This window comes from Trachypithecus francoisi, unplaced genomic scaffold (genome assembly GCF_009764315.1).
Source record: "Trachypithecus francoisi isolate TF-2019V2 unplaced genomic scaffold, Tfra_2.0 Lachesis_group1, whole genome shotgun sequence".
NCBI lineage: Eukaryota > Metazoa > Chordata > Mammalia > Primates > Cercopithecidae > Trachypithecus > Trachypithecus francoisi.
Window position 1 is genome coordinate 124161998 of NW_022681454.1, and position 27100 is coordinate 124189097.

At 36.7% G+C, this 27100-nt stretch overlaps 1 long non-coding RNA gene across 1 annotated transcript; it reads right to left on the reverse strand.

Moving 5' to 3' along the window:
* Nucleotides 1-2245: 2245 nt before the first annotated feature.
* On the reverse strand, nucleotides 2246-13699 carry LOC117084799. Its single transcript, XR_004437671.1, has 4 exons — nucleotides 13599-13699; nucleotides 4390-4460; nucleotides 4218-4293; nucleotides 2246-2476 (listed from the first exon to the last, which is right to left on the reverse strand). It is a non-coding gene; the product is annotated as an uncharacterized LOC117084799 (long non-coding RNA).
* Nucleotides 13700-27100: the final 13401 nt, after the last annotated feature.

Genomic DNA, 27100 nt, shown 5'->3' on the forward strand with positions numbered 1-27100 from the left:
TAATTTCTGAGGGTTTGAAAAAACAGGTGTTTAATATTTTAAGAGACCCCATCACATATATTCTACTTCCATAATCCCAACCCCAAAATGCTATTTTTTAAGTGTAGTGAAGGAAGACCTGGAGTCATTCTGAAAGTCACTGACATCTAAGTGATTCTCAGTTACTGCCTACAAGATAACTTTTCTGGAAGTATGTTCCATTTTGGATTTTCAAAGAACACGTTGCTAGTCCTTCTTAGGTCAATAGTGTATGATGAAGACCTGTATGCATCCAATAATGTATAGGAAGTGCTTAGCCTGCATACGTATTCATAACAATATTAGCTATTATTACCATGTTGCAGAAAGGGGGCAGAAGCAGATTTGATCTCAGTGCCAAAGTAGGAAAAGAATTGATATTTAAAGTAGTGAGCCCCACATCTGAATGGGACCATTAAGAGGCAAACAGGCCACTAATACCAGAGGCAATTTCAGTGCTAACTCAGTCCAGGAGACACAGAGCACACCCACCCTTGTCCTTATTTCACTTTCTATCAACCATACTGTAATCCTGATAAAGAGGGGATGACTTGCCACCACTGCTAAAAATCTTCTACCTTACAGTGAAAGGAAAGAATCTTTCAGATACAGAAACGTGACTTGAACCCAACATATGTACAGTAAGATGCTATATTGCAAGGTGTGGATATTTTTAGAAAATGTCACTCTAGAAATAAAAGTAGTAAATGTACACACAGTTGGAGACATAGAGCCCTACGGCCTGTTAGACTAATTATTGAGAGAAAGAAGGAAGGGAGGAATTAAATAATCTAGCCAACATAAACTCTCAATTCAGGGAAAGAGGGAACAGAGCAGGTGAACCGTTGTGGAAGATGAGTTTGGTTAGTCAGTAAGAAAATCAATTCACCTGGATGACTGATTTGCTGATTGTTTTTTAAGAGAGGGGTTCTCCCTATGTTGCCCAAGCTGGACTCAAATTTCTGGGTTCAAGTTCCTCCCGACACTCTCGCCTCAGCCTCCCATGTAACTGGGACTACAGTGATTTTTATAGATTGACTTCCAGAGAGGAGGAGGAGGAGAAATCAAAAGTCTTTTTATCTTATCTTTTCTTTTAAGGGAAGAACCCAGCATTGAGTTGTTAAAAACTTTATAAGACACCTCCTCAATTAAACCAACTCCACTTAATAAGGCTAGAACAAACTCAAACTTAATGATTCGTGGATATCTTTCCTCAACAATCTACTACAAATAGCAAATATATAAAAGAGAAAATTTGGTAAATCATTTGCCAATTTAACAAATTAAAACCAGCAACTACCACCTCAAATGTTCTTGGGTTTTTATGTTGTGTAAATTGAAATCATAGTTTAAATTACTCTTAAAGATGCTACTTGATACACTACTCAGTATGTAAGTCCTTCAGGAAGTTATTTTGAAAGGGAAAACAATGCTGTTAACCAGTTTTGCTAACTTGAACCCAGGCTTAGCAGTCAAGTGGAAAATATCATCATGGGCGCAAGAATACTTTTCTTTTTAGCACAATATTTAACAGAGTAAAAATAAGTATGTTATTGAAGCTATTTCAGGTACATTCTAAAGTACCTGCTAAAGGCCCAGGTCACTTTGAGGGAGAAGAATCTATTATATAATGGTTAACAGTGCTTTAAAATCACTATAATGTGAATGTATATTTCATAAATATCAATGTCATGTGTTAAGTCATCCTTACAGATACAACTGTATCTGTAAAATAAAATATTCCAAAGTGGAAAAACAATGAGAAGTTGCTAGCTCAGAATACTGTCTGGAGCTGAAAAGGTAGATCAAAATATACCATTTTCACATTTTAACAACTCCTATGACTTGGATTTTCCTGTAACCAAAAAGTGTAACCTCCTGATCAGCTCACATACAATCAGGTTCTATGCACCCCTCAAACTCTTCATATTTGACTATACTTTTCTGGATGCCAGAGAAAATCTCACTGAAATAAAAAATACCTTTTGGAGAACTTTTCAAACAGTGCAACCTGAGAACTTGAAGAGTCACAGTGCCCTCTAGTGACCCACTGATAAGAACCATTTTTATCTCATTTTCAGAGAACAATAAAGTTTAGGTGAATATTATGCATTTTCAGGGAGTTTTTTCCTATAAATATTTACAAATGCCAATTTCTGTTTCTGAGAATGAAAATGTATAAGTTACAATCAACCACATAGCACACTGGAGAATAATGACTCCTTTATTCGTCCATTGCTTTCACAGTTACAATGTCGCCAGAGGGCAAAAAAAGTCTTAACTCCAATCAGCCCTACAAAACAAGGTGCGTTAAGATGTACAAATATAAAATTCTTAATATGTAACTGTGATAAAGGTAAGTTTGTGGAGTGGTGGATCTGTATGCTAGTCCCAAATCTCTTAGTGCCTGGAGGCCTGTGCCGAAGAACTTGATTTTGTTGTACTTCATTTTCTTCATCTAGAAATGAAAAAAAGTTGGCAGTGTTGGTAAAGATGTAAGAAAGTGGACTCTAAACTTTCTGATGGGAATATTAATGCTACAGCCTTTCTGGAGGGAAAATTCACAATAACTCTCAAAAAGCCTCAAATATACACTGCTTTAGTGCCGGAATAATAATAGCCAACATTTAACTTCTACTCTGCCCTATACATCGTTCTAAGTGCTTTTTGTATATTAGCTTATTTAATCTTCACAACAATCCTATGACATAGGTACAATATCTAACCCAATTTTACACATGAGGAAACCAAGGCACTAAACCTTGCTTAAATTCACACAACTAATAATTGGTAAAACCTACATACAAATTCAAGCTGTATGGTTCAGAGTCCATGCTCGCAGCCATCATGCTATATTTCCAGAAATTAAACTTCTGAGAAAGGAAGGAAATAATCAAGGATGTACACAAACAATTTTCAATCAGGCTATTAATTCAGCATCTCTTATAGGAGGAACTAAAAGGAAAATAACCTAAGTTACCAACAGTAAGAAAATCATTAAGATAATTGTGTTGAAGCTGAACCATTAACTCAGTAACCTTACAGAATTTCTAATGATATGGAAAATGTTATCCATATATTAAGTGAATATAGGTTATAAACATACATATGTATTTTTACATATATGTAGTGTGCTACCATTTTTAAGATATATATTTTTAAGAGTAAGGAAGGAAAATTACCAAAGCATAAGTATAGTTATGTGTAGGTGGTGAAAATAGGAAGTAAAGATTTTTTTCTTCTTTTTTCTTTTTTATATCCATTTTTCATTTTTAGCACTTTCTAAAATTCTAAAACTGTTTTATTTTTAATGAGGGGCTTAGTTTAAAAATGTTTTATTTTTAATGAGGGGTTTAGTTTAAATGTGATCTAAGAGACTTTCTAGCTCTAAATTTCTAGAAATGTGACAGAGAATAGTCATGAAATTTTAGAACGACAGAGGGGGAACAAAATCTTACGGTCTCTTTAGTAGTTCCCAAATTGGCCTGCTCCTCGGAAATCAACTGAGTAAATCAAAGCATAAATTCACAGCTTTACTCCTTCCCCAATCTGGATCTCTAGAGAATGAGGCCTAGGTAATTCTTACGATTTGACAGTTTGGGGAACTACTAATGTATCCCCGATGTGCCATTTTAATCCTTGCTAGCACATAAACCAACACTCTTGGAAACCAAATGCAGACCAGGGTCATGATCTACTGTTGACTGTTATAAGAAATCCAATTGATATGCACAAATTTGTATTTCAAATTCAATTTTTTAATTTTTTCAGAAAAAAAGCTTCTTAAAATGAATAAGAAATATACTAATAAAAATTTTTTAGCTGTAGAAATAATGAAAGTCAGACCCACCAACACTAAGCAGAATGTATTCTCACTTACATTCATTGCAAATGGCTTGTTCACATTTCTTAACTCCATGCTATTTAAAGAAACCAAAATGTGTTCCTTTGTGCTCACAGATTTGCAAAACACAAAATCAGACCCAAAAGGAAAGAATATATTTGAAACTGTATAGGGTGGGGGGGTATATCAGTTAACGCAGCAAGAAAGTTGTGTTTTAAACCAAAGGTTGTCTAAATAGTCCTGGTTGCACAGAGTAAGAGTAAGAAAAAGCCACTCTGGACACATATTGAAAGCATTTATAAAGAGTTGGAGAAAGAAAGACTTCCTTGGAGTTTCAGAATTTACATTTTGTTACCTTTTCTGAAGGCATTTGGCATATTCTTAGAGCAGCAATTGTTGTGGTATAGTAACCTTAATGAGTTTCAAATTGACTGTAAAGAAATAGATGAAGTTAACTAACTCACAGGGAGCTGCACAAAACTCACAGTCTGTCTTTTCTAGGCCACAGACCCAGATGAATGATATACCTGTGTCACTTTGTGCATGAAGAGATCTTCCACAAGGTTTATCCCAGCTGAAAACAGGGCTGACCACTGATCTAAAACAGGATAGGTAAATAAAAATGAAAGACATTTTCTATCATTCAAAAAAAAAAAAAAACACCCTGATGTAGCAATCTCAACAAAACGCACATATACACACACTCACAAATATTTAAAAACAAAAATTAGGACCAAGTTTGAATTGAAAAGTTCCATGAAAATAGTTTGGCAATAATTGCCATGGAAGCCACATGAACTGTGGGTAGCCCGTGCTGTTGGTCTGATTGCTTGGGTAAGTCACCAGATGACCCCCTCCCCCAAGCTCTAACTGCAAATTCTGCTTCAATTCCCTTACCTGAGCTTTCACTCTGCTTTTTTACAGTCCTGGAAAATGTTCTACTCAAGGCAGCAAGTACACACATAGCTCAGATGAACTATAATTAAGGTGGCAAGAAACCAAGGAAAAGAGCAGGCAGTGTTAGTTTGACTATTTCCTTTGCATGGGTAGCAGATGGACTCAAAAGTCTAATAACCCTTTTGTACCTCAGCTAAGGCTGACAATACATCATTATACTCAGATGGGAGCAAGGAGAAGGTGCCTAGCAACTAGGACTTGGAATGCTGGGGCTTTTGTCAATTTACGTCATAATCTTAATATTAAACAGGCTTGCTCTCATTTGCCAGTCATCACCTCATTTTGTGTTTTTCAAACACAAGAAGATTAAAAAGTCTTCCCTGAAAGTACTTTAGCCCCTTAGATATAGAACAGTAGTAGTATTTAAGAATCTCCCCTTATAAGTGCATACATAAAACTGCCATGAGCCTTGATGGAAATTATATCAGTAAGTTGGGGGACCAACCATGGGTAATATTTTCATTAGTTATAGTAGCAACATAACCCGGGCTGTTTTTAAAACTGAGTGAGACAAAAGACTATTCCTTGCACTCCATTACTCTTATGCTTTGAGTTGTTTATATGTAAAAGAAGTTACTGAAACTTCTATTTCTATTTAGTTTTATCTTTACCTTTTTAACCTCTATTTGTCTATAATGCAAACAAAATATATATGTTTCTGGTTGTGTGCTCAAAACATCTTAGATTGCTGTGCCACAGTATGTGCTCAATTAATAATTAAGGAAGACAAGAAAGAAAGTAGAAAGGACAGAGATCTGAGAATGAATCAAAATCAAGAGACAGTTGGCAGACCGTGTATTCTCTTTTTTTTTTTTTTTTTTTTTTTTTTTGAGACGGAGTCTTGCTCTGTCACCCGGGCTGGAGTGCAGTGGCCGGATCTCAGCTCACTGCAAGCTCCGCCTCTCGGGTTCATGCCATTCTCCTGCCTCAGCCTCCGGAGTAGCTGGGACTACAGGCGCCCACCACCTCGCCCGGCTAGTTTTTTGTATTTTTAGTAGAGACGGGGTTTCACCGGGTTAGCCAGGATGGTCTTGATCTCCTGACCTCGTGATCCACCCGTCTCGGCCTCCCAAAGTGCTGGGATTACAGGCTTGAGCCACCGCGCCCGGCCCCGTGTATTCTCACAGCACAGAACAGCACAGGAAGAGAATTTTTAGTAATAGATAATTAGAAGAATAGAAATCTCCATTTTTCTCCAGTATACTAGTGTGATGTCTGATTACATCAAACTAGGTGGGGAAGGGAACTTGTTAATCTTTAATTTTACTGTATAGTGAAGAAGATGCATATTGAAAAACAGTTCATATCTATCAGGAAATCTGGAAATATGAGTTGGGGATGTAAATCACATAGCCAGACCTCAGGTCCCAGGCAAACAACTTAATATACAATTCACATTCTCCTGCCTTTCTCATTGCAGAAGCCAGTGAACAAGGAAGAATATTACATAGACCCTAAGTCAGAGTCATCATTGAATTCTTACAAGTCTGTTTGACAACAACAGAAAATAGAACAAGGAGAAAGCAGAAATATCATTAATTGTGATGATAAATATATAATCATTTGTGTTACTCATAATAGGACCCATTCTCCCCAGTAGATATTTTCAAGTCTCAAGTACTTCAAAGAAGGAGAGAATTAGAAGATTTTATGGACCATGTAGTTCCCACTCCACCAGGGAGGAGAGTAAATGTCCCAGTCCAAGACTGACTTAGAAGAGGAAATTTTCCCAACATTATATTGATAAATATTAGCCTAATATCATAATATCTTCTCCACTCTTCTTCCAATGTGACACTCTCCTGCCATCCAACAACATCCAATCAAAAAGTTTGGAGTGTCTATCTCATCTTGACCCGCCTCCTATCATCCTATGGTTAACAACGATATATTTAGAAGCTAGCAAGTGAAGTAAATGTTGCAGAGGGCCATAAAATAGTATACAGAAGAAAAATATGAAAAAAAAAAAAAAGCTGAATTGTAAAACAATCAGTAGAGTCAAAAAGAAAAAAAAGAAAGTCACTGAAGCCAGGCCATTCAAGGCCTCTCCCTTGAGTGAATAATGTCATATTCCTGATTCAAACACAGAGGGAGTTAAATGTTTTCTGCCTTATCTCTCACAGCCATTCCAGATCTACTGAACTGTCATTAGACCTTTTCAAAACTGTGTTAAACCTCTTCAAACTCTAGTATTTTACAATTCCTTACATTAAAAAGTTAAAGTAACCAGAGTTCCTTCTCCAAGATACTGCTTTTAGCTGGGCGGAGCTATGGAGCCTTGAGAATTTTTTTTTTTTTTTTTTTAACTTTTCCAGGTTAAGGATATGGCTTCCTCATTGGTAAAATTAAGCAAAATTTTCTTCCTGTACTTTCTTCGTAAATTATTTTGAGATCCAACAAAAACACTAAGAAGTTTTAAAACATTGTGTTACTTTTTTCCTCCAAAGATAAAAAGGGGCCATCCTTCCAATGAGGGAAAGACATGAAATCTACAGGATTAAGTCATCTTAGATGCTTACATGTGCAGCATTCTTAAAAAAGAGCCTCAAACCTTCAGTTCTGGATAACCTCTCACAATGGAGCTGCTGTTTTAATACATTCTTATAATGCCAAGGTTTTATAAAAGGAGGGTAAAAATACTTTCTTTGGGCAATGTGTGTGCAAATGGAATGGCTTATTAAAGATTCCCTCAATGAGAATGTGTAAACACTGGTCTTGGCCACAAAGAAACAATTTCCTGGGGCATACTTCGTGGTCTGACTTCCCAGAAATACCCTGGAAACTGAACAAAAGGAAACGCCTTATACTGTTTTGTCTGTAGCCACAAAATATACACATAGGGTCCCACCAAGCCTGAATTTAACCCTGGGCCCCCATAAAAAACAGAAACAATAGAAGTCCCATTATGAGGCCATTATACCTAAAAATGGTCTCCATGCTACCTACACAAGAAGGCCAATATGATTATGGTCCAAAAATCTGACCACACTTAAGGCAACATGACCACACAGGGCAACATGAACAGGTGCCCTGTGCTAGGCAAGAAACCACTCTAGTTGCTTCCATTCCCCTCAGCTCTACTGAATTTAAATCCATCATAGGGAGGAGTAATAGGATAGTATTTGCTAACTTACCCAATTTAGAGTATTTGATAGAGCTAAGTGAATATTTACCAAAAAAATCCATCAATTATTAATCTTTAAAAATGTTACCATAACTGTGGTTCTAACAAAAGAAGGCTTAGAACAAATCACTCAGACAGGGAAAACTCTATCCTTATATTGCTAACTCTATCTCTACTACTATCTTAGGTCCAAAATCAGGTCTATTCATGTCTTTCTATCCTGCTCCCATTCCATCAAACCAGCTTACTGACAAGATTAGCCACTTCTGTTAGCAGATTGGAAATTATAGAGTTAACATCAACTTTTCCCTCTGCTTTTTTCCTTAAACTCAATCACCTTTCCTTTTTAAATATTTATTATAAATGCCTCTCCATTTCCTCTGCCACTGCCATGGTCCAGGCCCTTGGCATCCTGCCCTGGTTTCTTCCAACCTTGCCTTTCCTACCACTGGTTCTTAGCACTAGCTGCACTGTAGAATTACCTCAGAAGATTTGAAAAATACCCCCAAACCTTCTATACAAAGCACCTCTAGCCAGTAAGTTCTTGATGCTTCCCTGTTTCACTCAAAATAATAACTTTTAGTGTAGAGGTACATGCATTTTATTTCTTTATTATTGCTAAATTGAAATACTTTATGGTAATAATATTTATGCATATTATCGAATAGTATGCATATTGTCAAAGGACATGCAAGCATTTCTGATCCCAGAGTGTAAAATGCCTGTGCTATTCATTTTGTAGAAGAGATTGTTCTCCCCCCAAAATTACCAACAGGTTACAGACTACTACGGACTGAGTCGAAAACTGTTATTACTATTGTATAATGTAACTGAAAGGGCACAGGACTAGGGATTTCAATTTTAGTTCTGATTTCTTGGTTGAGTTATTTTGTTCTGCTGAGCTTCCATTTCCTTTAAAAAAAAACAAATGGGACTAATAGTATTGTCCCTACCTACTTCATAGAATTATTGTCAAGATTAAATGAGATTGTCTGTGTGTTTGTGTGTATACATGTATACAACTACAAATCTCAAAATCCTCCTCTTGAGTACATGCATTTTATTTCTAAACATACTATAAACCCTTAGATTTACTCTAGTAAATTTTGCAATATAAGTAAATATTGCAAATTAAGGAATATTCTACAAAGTAGAAAGCATGTTTCAACGGTTATTTTCTCTGTAATCAATTATGCTCACTGAATACCAGAGACAGCCTTCTGTATTTATAGAAACTACAAGTGAGAGTATGTGGAACCCCTCTCTCAGGCTGCCAGCACTTTCTCCCTCATCTGTAATCATGCTCTATTGTCCTTGGCAAACCCTCCCTAAATATGCAAATAATTCCCACCCCCTAATTTCAAAGACAAGAAAAAGCAAACCAATCAACAGGTAAACTACCAGCCATGTCTTGCTTCATCAGGCCTGGTTATCCCCTAAACTCCACTGGGAAGTGAGGTGGAGAGAAGTATAGGAGAAGTTGCTGCAGTGGGTGAGGGTGCTTGGTGAGGGTACTTGAATCTAGTGAGGATGCCTCCTCAAGTTTTGTCTGTGAGAAACAAATAGTGTGTTGAAATGTAAATTAACAGGATGTGATTCAATGAATGCAAGGGGAAGGTAGAGGGCCAAGACTAGTTTCAGGCCAAACCAGATCACAGACACTGGAAGATATTTGAATCTGCTTCAGAGCTCAGGTTCCCACTTGAAGTGTAACACAGGCTATCTCCTAATTCAGGCACCATAAGAATAATTCAAGAGACCTGAAGAGGTTTCTAATTATATCCCAATATACCAGATAAATCCCAATTGAAGTTTGAACCCCACAGTATCTTAGCCAAATAAAAAGTTCTCATAAAATACATCAAACCTTCTTATCCTATATATTCAGAAACATTAACAAGTTTTAACAACAATCCAATGCATGATTCTGAACACGAACTTAGACAATTCTCCAATTAAACTGTTTTTAAATGTAATATTCAAATTTTTGTATTCAGTTGATTATTTATTGAGGAATTATTTATTACCTGTGTTAAACGCATTATACTAAAATTTCCATTGACAAAATACTTTTTTTCAGAGTTTATAATATAGTATGTAGTATTGTTATCAGCCATTTGTGGTTATCGAATATTTTGAAAATTTGATAAACGATATAGCTACTCTTACCAGAAATGCACAAATACATGTAAAATTTGCATCAATTTCAGTGGTTGAAGATTACCTAAAGCTTATTAGAACCCTTAATGTTGGAGGAAATATAGAAATGAAAAAAATACAGAGTTTTATAACATTAAAGTAATAAGATTGGTGATAAGAGTTCAGATGAAGGAGCATTTATGTGGATGTAAAATAATTAGGTAAGAATTCATGACAGAGAACACTTTTGGCCTGACGTTGAAGGATGAGTAGAACTTTGCCAGACAGAAGTAGAAATGAAGAGACAACACTCCAGGTTGCAGGAACGACAGAATAGAGGAATCAGATAAAATGTATGAATACCTGGCATGTCCAAACAAGAAAAATTTAAGTCCCTCTGGAAAAATTGGGCTTCATTCTATAAATGATGCCAAGTCATTAATGGTTTTTAAGCAAGGGCGGGACACAGTCAGAATGGTATGTTGAAAAGTGACAGTAAAGGACAAATTGGTGCCAATAAGGATTGAAAATAGGGTGAAGGCTGTTGCAAGGGTAAGCAAGGAGTAATGAGTCAGTGGCAGTAGTTTGATGAACAACATTTCAGAGGTAGAAACAAGTAAAACTGGCCATCTCTTAGAATGTGGAGGATGCAAGAAAAAGAAAAATTATAGCTAACTACAAATATATGCCTCTTTAAATAGTAGGGAACACGGAAAATTGGACACATTTTGAGTGGAAGATCAGTTTGTTTAGAGCAGATTAAGTCTGCACTATTAGTTATTCCTGAATATAAATGTAACATATTATGAATCCCCTCAGAATACTAAAAAAACAGACTAAAACAAATTATCTTGAGATTTTATCAGGAAATTGCTCAATCCTTCAAGAGAATTTTCAACCCTTATACAAACAGGTAGGAATTCAGTGATTAGTTTGCAACTCACGTCCCATTTCCAAATCATAGTCTCTTAGTTTTAGGCTTTGCAACGTAAAAAGGACTAATCTATAGTGCGTGAAAAAAAGAAGGTGTGTCAATACTTAGTAGAAACAATGTTGCCAACCTCATCAAAAACATCGATTTCTTCCAAAGAGAAATAACCTCATCAAAGGATTTGGTTGGGAGGCTGAGGCAGGGGAATTGCTTGAACCCGGAAGGCGGAGGTTGCAGTGAGCCGAGATGGTGCCACTGCACTCCAGCCTGGCGAGAGAGCAAGACTCCGTCTCAAAAAAAAAAAGGGTGGGGGGGGGGCGTTGGTCAACAGATACTTGACAATAGCAGGCAATAGAACTTAATCAGAGGTCGGGCACCGTGGCTCAAGCCTGTAATCCCAGCACTTCGGGAGGCCGAGACGGGCGGATCACGAGGTCAGGAGATCGAGACCATCCTGGCTAACACGGTGAAACCCCGTCTCTACTAAAAAATTAGCCAGGCGAGATGGTGGGCGCCTGTAGTCCCAGCTACTCGGGAGGCTGAGGCAGGAGAATGGCGTAAACCCGGGAGGCGGAGCTTGCAGTGAGCTGAGATCCGGCCACTGCACTTCAGCCTGGGCGACAGAGCGAGACTCCGTCTCAAAAAAACAAAACAAAAAAATAACTTAATCAGAAACCACCTCCTTGCCTCAGCCTCAGCCTTCTCAGACTAATAGATTGAAAACTAAATGGGATCCAAGAAATTATCTAGTACAGCCTTCCTTAAGTAAACAGAAAAAAACCCTAAAATGCAGAGACATTAAGGAAGTCACTTTACTAATAAATGACAGAACTAAAGCTGCAACTTTTGTCTCCTGATGCTCATTCCAGGTGTGCTTTCCTCAGTCCCGTATTTTCAAATGTTTCGTTGGTCATTAATTAACCCATGAATTAATCCACGGACTTCAAGTTAACCTAAGTCCCACAGAGCAGCTCTGGGGAGAATACTGAGCTGCCATACTGATGGATGGTTGGAGTTGCCTCCAGCTGTTTGGGCAGAACCTTTCAAGCAGCTGGCTGCGGTGAGGGATGAGTGAATACACACATATGTCTGTGCTTAGCAAGAAAAGAGTTAGAAAGGCGTAACGGCTTCTGCTTAGATGCCCTTTGCCCTCTTTCTGAATTTCTTATCCAATTATCTTAACTGCCCAGTGGCTGCTAAGAGATCTAATATCCAAAGACTCCAATGGCCTCCACTTGCCAGCCTGCACTCTCATTGAGCTTCACACACCCGAAGTATCTATACCTGTTCCTTCCTTGAAAGAATGCTAGTGCTTAAAAATCACTACTCTTTGAAACAGAACAGAGAAGCAATGTGATGAAAATGATATTCAAATTTCAGAATTTGGGAAGATACAGTGAAAAGTCCCTTTCTCCACACTATTACAGAAGCAGAAACCAAATGCTTTATCCAAAATGGCTGGAAAAGGTCAGGTTTTCTGGGAGCAGAACCTAGGAATCTATTCAACAAACTCTCCCAGGAGATTCTAACGGTCAGCCAGGTTTAAAAATCTCTAGTATAGTGTGTATACAAATTGTTTTCCCTGAAATTAGGTTTGGGGTGTTCCAGTTCCATAACTAAAACTCTAAAATAGGAAAAAAGCAACACAGAACTGCTGGAGTTTGAATAAGACATGGCAAGTACTGGAGCTAGAAGGTTTTGGAGACTACATCCAGCATCCTGTCTCTCATGCAGAAGAATGATGCCTCATGGGTTGCACAAATTTCCCATTGTTACACATGAAAAGGAAGATTGACTGTTGTTTCTTTTTTACAGATTACAGATAGAGAGTAAAATTACAGATTACAGATAGAAAGTAAAATTCTAAAAAGAATATCAATTTCAATATATTTCCTGAAGGAGAAAAAAAGAAACTATGTGTAGACAAAATTTGATAACCAATATACCTTTCATATGCTAAATCATTATTGCATTTCTGCTTAAATGCCAAACAAAATTAACGTGCCCAAAAATATTCAACTCAGTTGACACTTTATGTAAGAAAAAACAGCAGGCCTCTCCCTTAGTGAGACTCTACTTCGTGGGTATTTATAAACAGAGTAGAATAACAAATCATTAGGACATGTTTGAGAGGGGAAAAAAGCATGAATAACTACACTTTTTCTATTTCATGTGTCAATCTACTATCTCAGCATTTATTATAGAGCCCACAGGAGGAATTTCTTGATATTTCTCCTCAGTTAAAACCAGCTGGTAAAATTTATAGTTTTTCTGGTTCACAGAAAACTATGGCTTTTGTATAGGAAGAGTGTTGGGCTTTTAGTAACTGGAAAATAAATGATATTACCAAGAAATATTACTTTTCAACTTACTTTATACTAGCTCCATGCCACAGTCTAACTTCAGTGTTCCCCAGTACCTTCTAAAATCTCAAAAAAAATCATATTCATCTTACAGAATGAATATCTCAAGGGAGGAACAATTTTCTAAGTTAGATAAAGTTTCTTTTAGATAAAGTCAGGTTGTACCTACACACAATTATCTCTTAACAAAACATTATACTTGCTAGCTAAGGTAAAGCTTACTTAGTGAATTCTAGTATATGTTGCTCCACATCAACATTTAATATTTTTCCATAAATACGGACAGCAGAAAATATAGAGAAAGTGGATTGATTTGGATTACTTATTAAGTGACACACTCAGGAGACCAAAGAATAAGGTTCAGAATATTTAAGGTGCATTGAAATTACACTTATTGTGATGAGATGAAGATTCTTACAGCAAGAATGTTTTCAAGCATGAAGGAGGATTCTGGTGGATTGGCAATGTTCTGTTTCTTAATGTGGATGGTTATTTTGTGAAAATCAGTGAATTTTTTTTACACTTTTCAATGTATTTGTTATATTTCACAGTAAAAAAAAAAAAAAAAAAAAAAAGAACATCATTCATTTCTTCTCCCTGCTGCAAACATCTTAAAATTACATTGAAAGGATTTTTTAAAGTTAGAAATGCAAAGAACAAAAAGAATGGGGGAAATGAAACAGAAAAAAGAGAGATGTCAATTAAATTTTGGAAAGTGGAAATCACATAAACTTAAAATGACTGACTTAGAAGACAAGAGAAAACTATATGCTTGCAGGAAAAAGACAAAATGCAAACCTTAAAAAACCAGGAAAAGGCTCTGAAGTTGGGTCTATGAGATACCCCTAAAATTGGGGGACTAGTGGGACTAAAAGTGGAAGAATTGGTTATCAGTTTGTATAAAAAAGCAGCTAAATTCTTAGATGCCCTCTATCACCAGAGCAAAAGACTATAGAGGTTGACCCACAGGAACCTTGGACTAGGAGTTGTCCAGCACAGTCGAGGCCAGTGAAGCCATACTGTGTAAAATTCTAGACTACTTGAGCCCTCCCTGACTTGACTCCTTATGTGCTGGCAGTGAGCCTTATAACATCTAGACAGGAAGGTAAACAATTTCCATCTGAGAAAACTGACCATGTATAAAGAAAAGAATCACACAAAGTATGAACAACAAGGCAGCATGCTCCCCCACCAAAACAGCCTAAAAAGAAGATCCTCAATTGGCAGACCCTTCAGACATACACAAACACACACACATATGCACACGCACACATGCACACACACAGCTTTCACTCATCTCTTTAAGCCCTCATTCTTAACTAAGAACAGGCAAAATTTACCAGATATTTGAAAATATACATATATTTGATATGGATGATTATGAAAAAAATTAATAAAAATGGAGCTCAGAGGAAATAGTCCATACAGAGAAAAAATTAAAACTTTTAAACAATGAAATTAATATCCTCAAAGAGATAAGAGAAGATATTAAATTCATGAAACAACAATAGAGTATAATAAAAAAGAAACATTAAAAGAGAAAAAACTTCTGAAAAATTAAAATTATGATTGCAGAAATTAAATATGAATTTTTAGATTTAAAAAATTTTTAGTACTGGGAATCAATGAAAAATTTGATGATACTAAGAATAAATAAAAGATCCTAAAAGCCTCCAAAGAGTAAAACAGATGCAAACAACAACAAAAAAAAGGAAATTAGAATGTAATCAGACTTCTCAATAGCAATACTTAACTCTAGCAAAAAAAGGGCACAATATCTTAAAATTCTGAGGGAAATTAATTTCCAACCTAGAATTCTATAACCATCCAAGTTTGAAAGCAAATAGGAATGTAGAATAAAGGTATTTTCAGTCCTACAAGTTCTCAAAACATGTACCTCTCATGCATCTATTCTAAGAAGCTACTAGAAGATGTATTCCACGGCAACTGGAGAGTAAACCAAGTAAAGGAATATAAGAGGCCCAGAAAACACCAGAGAGTGAAGAAGTAAATGTGTAGAATATTAGTTAACAGAAATCCTAGGACAACAACCATGTAGGAGAGACAAAGACAGCAGCTTGTCTACATTGAAAGAGGAGGAAGGAAAGCTTCAGAAAGGTTGGCCCTAAGGAAAATATTAAACTGATAAATTACATGATGTGTCTGAATATATGAAGAGGAAATTCATATTTCTAACATTAAATCTGAGGATAAATTAGTGATAAGTACAAAGAAAACTAAGGAAACCAGTAAATATTTACTGAAGTGAAAGAAAAAGTTTACAAAAGAGACCTTCAGCTTCCAGCCAAGATGGATTAACAGAGACTAGGCCTCTTACTCTACCATCTGAAACAAACAAAAAAAGACAAATTATATGAAACAATGGTTTTCAAGACACTGGACATTAGATGGCAAAACACAGCAATCTTTGGGAGAACACTCCATCCAACAAAAGCATAAAGCATAATACACACTCTTTTCAAGTGCACAAAAACACACCATATTATGAGCCGTAAAAAAAAGTCTTGATGGCAAATAAGCATTTGAAAAGATGTTCAACATCATACAACATTCAGGAATTGCAACTAAAACAACGAGACACTGCTATACACCTACTAAAATGGCTGAAACCCAAAACATCAATACCACTGAATGCTAATGAGAATATGGAGCAACAGGAACTCTCATTCACTCCTGGAGGGAATGCAAAATGGTGCAACCACTTTGGAAGATGGTTTTTCAGTTTTCCACAAAACTAAATATATTCTTACCATACAATCCAGCAATCACGATCCTTGGTATTTATCCACTGAAAACATATGTCTGCATAAAAATTTGCATGAAAAAGTTTATAGCAGCTTGATTCATAATTGCTAAAACTAAAGCAACCAAGATGTCCTTCAGTAGGTTAATGGATAAATAAACTGGTACATCCAGACAACTGGAATACCATTCAGCAGTAAAATGAAATAAACTGTCAAGTCCTAAAAAGACATGAAGGAAACACAAATGCATATTACTAATTTAAAGAGGCAGAAGATGAACTAGGAATAAATCTGATCAAACATGTCAAAGACTTGTACACTAAAGACTTCAAAATATTCTTGAGAGAAATTAAAGACCTAATTAAGTAAAGAAATGTATCTTGTATCAGTTCTCCCAAATTGGTCTATAGATTAATGAAATTCAATGAAAAATCTGACCAGGAATTTTTAAAGAAATTTACAAGCTGATTCTAAAATTCACTGTAAATGCCAAGGACCTAGGATAGCAACAACAATTTGGAAAAAGAAAAAAGTTGATAGGCTAACAATTCCTCATTTCAAAACTCATCATAAGGCTACAGTAAAATGCTTCGCTGAGAACGCAGGCTTCTATTGTCTCAGCCCTGCTATGCTTCCCACAGCCACAGAGAACAAGGCCAGCCCTATGGGGACAGCAAGGAGGCTGGGGTTGGCGGACTGAAGTGTCTGTCAGGCCTCTGACTGACTTCCTGATGCAGCTGGAGCATTATACATCTACCAATCCACAGGCAGTAACTGGTTACTACCTAAGCCATTCTGGCTTTGAGACCTCAGATTCACAAATAATTCAGCCCAGCTCCTTAGCTGTCCAGAAATTCATCTCAGGTATTGCCAACTATGCTTTATAGCACTACGAAATGAAGGGCAAAGCTCCTAACAGCTCGTGAAACAAAAGCAAAGACCACACATACACCTGAACCATGGAAATCTTGACTCCTGCCCTTAGGAAGTATGGCATCAATATGAAGAAGCTGCACTGCTTCTCCGGGGTCACCCAACCAAAATGTATTTGTCTATTTTCTTGTCCCCACACCAGCTTATTTTCATAATAAACTTTGTTGTGACAGGCAAAAACACACACACACACAGTAAAAATGACATGATATTGGTGTCAAGATACATAAATAGACTAATGGAGTAGAATAGCTAGCTAGAAGTAGACCCACATTTATACAGAAACTGATTTTGATTTTTTAAAAATGGAAAGGAAACTCAGTGGAGAATAGAAAGTCTTTTCAACAAATAATGTTGGAACAACTGACAATGGTAGGGGGGGAAAGTAATAACTTTCCTCACCCATCACTAGGCTCACAGCTGAAACTTCTGTAACAACAGACAGATTAACAAGAGAAAAGCATAACAATTTTTGTAAGTTCTATGTGACACGGATCCTTCAGAAATACAGACCCAAAGAAATGGGGAAATCTGTGTATTTTTATGCAACCTGTGTATTTTACAGACAGTCACGCAGAAGATGATTGAAGAACTGAAAGATATAGTCTAATGGTAATAAACTGGGGGGAACTTAACAAATCCTGTTTGTTAGATTCTTATTGATGTCTCTGTGCCGTCAAAGATAAGGGTATTCTTTTTTTCTGGGTACAGGGAGAATCCCTCTGGAATCAGATATTATGACATATTTTCAGGGGAAGTCAGCTAAGTTTATGGCCTGCTTCAGGGGAGAAAGAGTGAGGGTAATTCTTTCTAGTTTCTGTGGCTTGGTTCTGCTGCTTTGTCAAATGGTACAGTGCCATATTTTGGGGTAGACTGTCCTATAGCCCATCGTTATCCATACGTAGAAGAGCTTTGATTTATATCTCATACTATATATGGAAATTAATCCAAAAGAATCTTAAGCCTAAGTGTAAATAAAAAGGTATAAAGCTTCTACAAGAAAACATAGGAAAAAAAATTTGTGATCTATAGTTAGGCAAAGATTTCTTAGATACACCACCATAAACACAATCTATAAAAGAAAAAAGTAATAAAATGGACTTTATCAAAATTTTTAACTTTTGCTTTTCAAAAGTTTTTCCGAAGAGAATGAAGACAAGCCACAAACAGGGATAAAATATTTCTAAATCATAGATGTCATAAATGACTTGTTTCAGAATATATCAAGAACTTAAATCTCAACCATAAGGAAATTTTTAATATCCAAATTTTTAAATGAGCAAACAATTTCAACCTACACTTTACTAAAAAAGATACATAGATGGCAAGTAACATGAAGAGATGTTATTAGTCATTAGGGCAACACAAATTATATATAATATATTATGTATTACAAATATGTAATAATTTATTGATAATACATTTGAAAATATGTACTTGTAAATATATAGTAATACATATTTGCAAGTATTTGTAATATATCATATATATTGTAAATTACATATCATTATGCCATTAGTCATAGAGCAACACAAATTAAAATTGCAATGAGATGCAAAAACACACTGATTAGAATGTCTAAAGTTAAAAAGACAAAAGACTGCCATTATGAAGCATTGGTGAGGATGTAGAAGAATCGGAGCTCTCCTACACTGCTGATAAGAATACAAAATAATACAACCACTTTGGAAAACATTTTGGTAGTTTCTTAAAAAGTTAAACATTTGCCTACATATGATGCAACCATTTCACCCTAGGTACTTACCCAAGAGAAATGAAAACATATGCCCATACAAAGATTTGTGCATGGATGTTCATAACAGTTTTATTTGTAATGGCCAAAAACAGGAAACAACTCAAAAGTCCAATAGGTGAATGAAGGGATAAACAAACTGTAGTACATCCATACAATGTCATACAATTCAGCAATTAAAAAAATAAAATTACTGTGAAGTGCAGCAGCATGGGGACTACATGTGATTGCATTATGCAAAATTCTTGAAAATGCAAACTAATCAATACAACAAAAAGCATATCAGTGGTTGCCTAAAGGGTGACAGACAGTAAAAAGGGATTACAAAGGCAGATAAGGAAACTGTTGAGGAATTAGCAATTTAATGTCTTCATTGTGGTAATAGTTTCATGGGGGTAAACATACATCAAATCTTATCTTTTCGACTTTAAATGTGCAAAGTATTGTGCTGTATATTATACCTCAATAAAGCTGTTTTTGAAAGATATGAATCAAATAAAATATAATCATAGATGTGAATATTTATACAGTCTTAATAATATAAGCACTGGCTATTAGTTTAACCAAAATTGTGATGTATTTTTGGTGGGGAGACCAGAGGCTGGGTTGTTTCATTTGCATTTTTCTGATTTCTAGTAAGGTTTTGCATCTCTTCATATATTCATTGGTCATTTGGATATTTTTTCCCTTCTGTGAATTGTTTATTCATGCACTTTGCCTGTGTTTTCCTTGCTGATTGGCAATAGTTCCTTGTATATTCTAGCTATTAATCCCTTTTTAATTATATATGCTGCCCTATCTTCTCTCAGGCTATCCCTGACAGTTATCATTTTCTAACTCCTTTCCCTTCTTTGAAGGCCGCCTAACCTTCCCTGTCCAAAACACCAGGCAGGTCACAGTGTCAATTGTTTTTATCCCTCAGTGCTGTCCTTAAATTTAATATTCTGAATAAACTAAAAATTATTCTCAAAGGTCATATGAGTCTATAAGACAGAGGTCTCAGTAAAGAGTTTTCCTGAAGAATAACTGCCCCAGTCAGAGAAATTTACACCTAGCTTTAGAAAACTGCAAGCTATGTCAAAGCGGAGACAAAGAAAATAATGAGTGTTGTTAAACTTAGTCCATCCCACAAATTTCCCCACACCCACTTATTTGCGTATGAGGCAGTAAAGTACAGTGGTAAACCTTTGGAGTCTGACAGAGATTATTTCAAATCCCAGAGTCTTTATTTTCTATGTAAAAATGAGGTTCGTAATACCTAACTCACAGGACTGTTTCCATGCTTAAGTATGATAGTGTGTTCTTTCCTTCTGGTGGGTTCTTGGTCTAGCTGACTTCAAGAAAGAAGCAGGGGACCTTTGCAGCTCTTAAAGATGATGTGTCCAGAGTTTGTTCCTTCAGATGTTCAGATGTGTCCGGAGTTTCTTCCCTCCCGTGGGTTTGTAGTCCCGCCTGACTTAAGGAGTGACTCCACAGACCTTTGCAGTGAGTGTTAGGCTTTTAAAAGCGGTGCATCCGGAGCTGTTTGTTCCTCCCGGTGGGTTCGTGGTCTCACTGACTTCAGTAATGAAGCCGCAGACCCTGGCGTTCAGTGTTACAGCTCATAAAGGTAGTGTAGACCTACAGAGTAAACAGCAGCACAAGAAGAACACAGCTTCCACAGCATGAAAGGGGACCCGGGCGCTGCCACTGCTGGCTCTGGTGGCCACTTTTATTCCCTTATTTGGCTCCATCCATGTCCTGCTGATTGGTCCATTTTACAGAGCACTGATTGGTCCATTTTACAGAGTGCTGATTGGTGTGTTTACAATCCTTTAGCTAGACACAGAGTGCTGATTGGTGTGTTTTTACAGAGGGCTGATTACTGTGTTTACAATCCTTTAGCTAGACACAGAGCACTGACTGGTGCATTTACAATCCTTTAGCTAGACAGAAAAGTGCTCCAAGTCCCCACTCAATGCAGGAAGTCCAGCTGGCTTCGCTTCTCAGTAGTGCATGGGAGTGCTTCATTAGCACAGTATCTAGAGCACAGTATGCACCCAGTAAATGATACCATTATTATTACCTAGGCTACCTGTATTAGTTTGTTCTTGCAGTGTTATAAAGGAATACCTGAGGCTAAGGAGGCTTAATTGGCTCATAGTTCTGCAGGCTGTGCAGGAAGCATGGAGCATGCATTTGCTAGGTTTCTAGTGAGGTCTCAAGAAGTTTTCAATCATGGCAGAAGGCAAAAGGGGAGCAGGCATGTCACATGGCAAGAGTGGGAGCAAGCAAGAGTGCAAGGGTGGGGAGGTCCTAGACTCTTAAGCAACCAAACCATTCATGCGGGATCAACCCCCATGATCCAGTCACCTCCCACCAGGTTCCTTGGGAATCACATTTCTACATGAGATTTGGAAGGAACAACTGTCCAAACAATATAACTACCTTTCCCCAGTCCACTCTCCCTTTCATCCTGGCAAAAACCCTTCTATTATTTTGTTGCAAAAGTAATTGCGGTTTTTGCCCTTTTTTTTTTTTTTAATTTTTGATTTTTTAAAAAAGTAATGGCAAAGACCACAATTACTTTTCCACCAATCTACTTATCTTGTAAAGCTCAGTTCAAAAGCCATCTCTTCCATGATAAATGACACTCGGGCATAACTCTCGGCACAGCTCCACTGAAGCGCCTCTATCACTCACTGAGACTCATTGGGTCATGAATAAGGAACCACCTCCTCCTGCCGTTCAAGTATAGGGGCCTATTCCATAAAGTGAAGAAAAATAAAAGAAGAAAATGGTTACATTTGTGATCCACCCTGCCATCACTGCTGACTCCAGTGGTATCTGTGGCTGATCAGGGAACTGGCTAAATATGAATATGTGGGAGATGAAGTAATATTAACTCAAAAAGATCTGCTAGAGGGTGGTATCAGAGAGCATCCCTTCCACCACTGTGTGGTTGTAGAGATGCCCAAGAAACACTGGACTCTGGAAAGAAAGAATTACTGTTGGTTTCACCATATACTGTTTTTTTTTTGTTTTGTTTTGTTTTGTTTTGTTTTGTTTTTTTGAGGCGGAGTCTAGCTCTGTCGCCCGGACTGGAGTGCAGTGGCCGGATCTCAGCTCATTGCAAGCTCCGCCTCCCGGGTTCACGCCATTCTCCTGCCTCAGCCTCCCGAGTAGCTGGGACTACAGGCGCCCGCCACCTCGCCCAGCTAGTTTTTGTATTTTTAGTAGAGACGGGGTTTCACTGTGTTAGCCAGGATGGTCTCGATCTCCTGACCTCGTGATCCGCCCGTCTCGGCCTCCCAAAGTGCTGGGATTACAGGCTTGAGCCACCGCGCCCGGCCCACCATATACTGTTTTACCTGTGACCCTTGAATTGGCAAGCTATTGTATTTCTTTGGATGAGTAATGAAAAAGGCTTTGGCATAAATCAGAAATTCTGAAGAATGTAAGCCAGGTCGCAATGAAGTATCACTGTAGCACCATGCACTTCTTAGTAGCAGAATGGAATGAACCATCTGTCAACCTCTACAAAAGAAGAGGTGCCCAGGGAAGACAGCTGGAAACCCTTCAAAATCAACAAGGAGTACTTGCTAAAAATGGCAGCAGAAGAGTGAAGTGGGGTGTAGATGATGACAACATCCATTCTACTTTAGGACAAATTCTCAACTTATCTTGCTTTCTCTCCTGTTTATAGTCAAATAATAGAATGAAGACTCATTTCAAAATTTCATTACCAGTGGCACTGTTGCATGTTTGGAATGTCGTCTCTTTAAAATGACAATACTGTATGCAATTTGGAGTAGATTTCTTCTTGAACAACTTTTGATAAACTAGGCAGTATGGTCTTAATATATATGAAAAAGTCATTCTTTTTTCTTTTTTCTTTGTTTTTTTTTTGAGAAAAAGTCATTCTTGTAAATCATTTAAATGGGTACAATGTACACACTGGTATTTAGAGTTTCTGTTTTAATTCTTTTTAAACAAACTATCATTTAATCTTTAAAAAAAAAACTATATGCAAATCTAGTTCTCACAAACAAGTACAAGCCAGCTTTAGCACACCACTGTTCAAACTCTATCATCACCCCCAAAATTTTAATCACTCCCTTTTCTATGGTCTCAAGCACATTATTCATTTGACTTATATGTATAGGAGAATGCTATGATAAGCTCAAGACATGACTATTTCCCACAGTAAAATGTGAACTCCCTAAAGTCAGGAATAATTACCCATGTCACCAATTTTAAACACAATGATTTTCTTCTTGAATATAACTAGCCACTAGAGTAAGCACTTTATATAAATACAAATGATAGATAAGCCAAAGAAAAGGGAAATAATATTCTGACCAACAATAAAGAAAATGATCTTTTAAAATCACAAATGAAGAAGGGAGGAGGAGAAGAAGGATGAAGAAAAGGAAAAAAGGAAAAGGAGAAAAAAGAAGCAAAGGAGAAGGAGAGGAAAAAGTGGTAAAGGAAAAGCCTATAGAAGCTTCTGAATATAACAGTGTCCTACAATATGATCCTTTATCAAAGTATTTAAACTGTGCACACGATGTAAATTTCATTGGTGACCTTTATTTAAATTGCTGTAAATTGATATGTATCTATCATTGATTAAAGGCAAAGTGTCAGTCACATTCATTTTTATTTTATGTAAAAGAAAATTATGCTCATTTTTCTCAACATGTCGTTGTACAAGCTCACATGGTGAGAAACTTTACTTGTGGGAACTTTCGCTTCTGGGTGAAAATTAAATGCTTAATTAAATGATTTTCATTGGCCCTCTGTAACACTCATCTTTCTGAAAAGGGATGTCATATATTGCAGCACTTACAGTGAAAAGGCTAATTCTCCAGTCTAAAAATATTTCCATCCTGCTTTAATGATGGTTTAATAAAGAAAGGAACATATATATTATTCAGCATTTAAATAAAATGTGGCTTAACCTTTAAGCAGAAGGTTTTCATATTTTTTTAATTTTTCTCTTTGGAACTAAAATAGGACATATTGCATTGATTTAATATTCACATACCTGAAAAAAATGTTTGCCCTACTCCCTGGGGGCAAAATCATTTTTAAAATTAGAAATGAGTAGTTATGACTTTACACAGTATTCTTGTCTTTTGAATATGTTCCAGTCATCTACTTCTATTTAAAAACCACTCCAAATTAAAGCGGTTTAAAACAACAACAATCATTTTATTATCTTTTATAGTTTCTGTGGGCCAAGAATTTAGAGTAGGCTCATCTGGGTGGTTCTGGCTTAGGTCCTCTCCTGTGTTGCATGTATTATATGAGGACTTAGAACTTTCTGAGTTTTACAAAGAATATTTTGGTCCTATCTAGCCCTTAAATCTTTGTCCTAAAGTCCATTTTTGAAAACAGTTTGTTGTCTGAAATTACTGCTCTGAACCTTTTCCATTTTCTATAAATTCCACTGGAAATGGAATAATTTGTTCTTTTGTTTATCACTCTCCTTTCATTATGTCATGGGCAGTAAGAAGCCAGATTGATCCTTCAACATTCCACCTGGAAATCTCATAAGCTAGAGAACCATTGAGTTCATTAGGCACATGAACTATGTTCTGCATTCATACAGGCAAGAATTTTGCTAAATTTTCTCTCACTACATAACAAGGGTTCTCTTTTTTCTAACTTCCTGTTACATTTTCTTCACTTTGCATTAAGCCCTCGCAGACAGCCTTTAAGATCCGTTAGGCTTCCGCTGACACTCTCCTCAAGATCCTTCGAGCTCTCACTGACACCCTCCCTAGGCTTTGGAATTTCACTAAGTCTCTTCTAAAGGATTCTGTCCACTGCCCAGTCCAAAGCCCAAGACCACCGTAGGTTTTGTTATGTTAGCACTCCATTTCTGCATCAAATTCTGCTCCATTAGTCTACTGCTGCATGATGAGTGACACCAAAAGATAGTCACTTAAAACAACAACTATTATTATCTTTCATTATTTCTATAGGTCGGAAATTCAGAAAGGGCTCCGTTTATGGTTCTGACTGAGAGTTGCTCATTTGCAGTCCACAGTAGGTGGAGTGGGAACAATGGAGAGCTGAATCATCTGGGCTAATGACAGCTAATGTTTCTCTGTCCATGCAGATTCGATGCTTCTCTATGTGGTCTCTCCATGTGGACTAATTTGGACTTCCTCACAGCACAGCAGTGCCAGGGCAGCTGATCAGCACACATGGTCTGACTTCCTCTGGAGCAAGTATCCTAGGAGAGCCATATAGAATCTTATGGCCTATTCTGAGTTAGTATCAGAATTCATGCAAAGTCACCTCAACTGCTTTCTATTTGTGGGAGCAGTTATAATCCCACCCAAATTCAAGATGAGGGAAAGAATTAAACTCCACCTTTTAATGGGGAAGCAGGACAGGCTTTATTTTGCAACCATTTTTTGAAAATACAATCTGCTACATAATTATACTTTTCAACTTTGTTCTGTATGATTTCATTTTCTAGCTGTTTTTAGGCAAGAAGCAAAATAAACCATTAGTCATTGGAGCAGGATCTCTGTTGGGGCTGGGGAAAGGGGCCATGTTTTTACCACGACTTCAAGATTATGGATTCATAATCCTGATTGCTAAATGAAATCAGGTTTTCAGTGTATACTTTAAATGGAAACTATGCTTTCTTTTCTTGAAAATGTATATTTATAAATATAATTGTTTTGTTATTCTTCCAAGAAACGCTAGAATATAGTGATATTATATACCTTAGTTCCCCTACAATGAATGATATTAAATATCAAACATTTATTTCTTCCCTTATTTGTCATACACATATAAAGCAGTCTTTTAAATAACTTTATCAATATGCCAAGTAACATCAATATCTGGTTGATGGGATTAAAAATCATTTTTTATCTTTTTCTAGACATTTTTTACACTGACTAGATCTAGTGAAAACTATTACTTATATTATTGGAATGTAATCCATAGTCTTTTCAATTTAACCTTATCTCTCTGTATCATATGTTAACATGATAAAATTTTGAAGATTATATTTTCAGTGATTCTAACACTTCCAAATGTCAATAAATATTGCCATAACACGTAATTAAGAGAAAGATAACTACATGGAAGTAAAATTTAATGAACACTTTAATACATCTAGTGCCATACATCCACACGTAACATAATGCACTCCTGCACTAAAGAAGTGTGAATAAAACAATACAGTACTCCCTAGAAAGAGGGACCCATCCATTGTACAAAGTGTGATTCATGATTCTGTGGCAGTTTGGGGAAGCAGGCCTTCATAACTGACTTCTACTATCCAAACAAAACCACATTTGCATTTACCACTGCCGAAAGACATAATCACATAATACAAATATCTCTTGTCTCTGTCTCTGAACAAAGTGATCTTTCCTGGAATGAACCACACTCTGAATTTCTTGGAACAGTTCAGTTCTAATCATTGTGTCTCATAAGTATGTCTTAATTTTCACTGGGGAAAATAGTTCCCATACTACAGATCTTCCATGCTAACATCTCCGGCTAGTCCTATGCCAACACACAACCATAGGTGCAGGTGAAAATTTAACTCAGCAACCTCAAAGTAAAAAGAGCATAGATTTTGGAGTCAGAAACACCAGTGTTCACATTCCTACCGGATCACATATTTTCCCTGGGATGTTTAGCAAATTATTTCTCTCTGAGCCCCTTTCCTTGCTTGCATAATAGTATATGGTATAATATACCTACCTCAGAGACTAGATTTGGAGAATCTATGCAAGGATATAAAGTGTATGATACATGAGTTGTCTAGAAGCTGTTTTTCAGTAGTGAAGGTTTAGCTTTATTTACTTGGATTCTTGCAGGGCTCTAAGAAATGCCAAGAAAAAAGAGAATGTAGAAGTATAAATGAGGTGGAGAGAGGGTTTTTTTCTTGAAAGAATTTTGTTTGCCTTCAAAGCAATAGTTTATTTCCCCAAGAAACAAAGACTCCTCGGAACTCAGGCTGCTGAGGGACTGTTTTAACTCTATGAGAACAGGACCTGGATTCCAACCCTGACCTTTGTACAGCTGACTAGTTAGGGGTTCATACCCATTCTAATGCAAACACATGAAAACAATTAAACAGCCAAATTCCAGGCAGACTTCTCCATACTATGGCTTATTTAGCTCTTAGCAGGGGATACTGCTGTGGCCAAAAAAACCTGGTTTACCACAGAGTGATGTCTGAAGAAAATACAAAATCGTATGAACAAGTTTGTTACAAACCACGTCTTGACAATACAATAAAGTTTGAATAT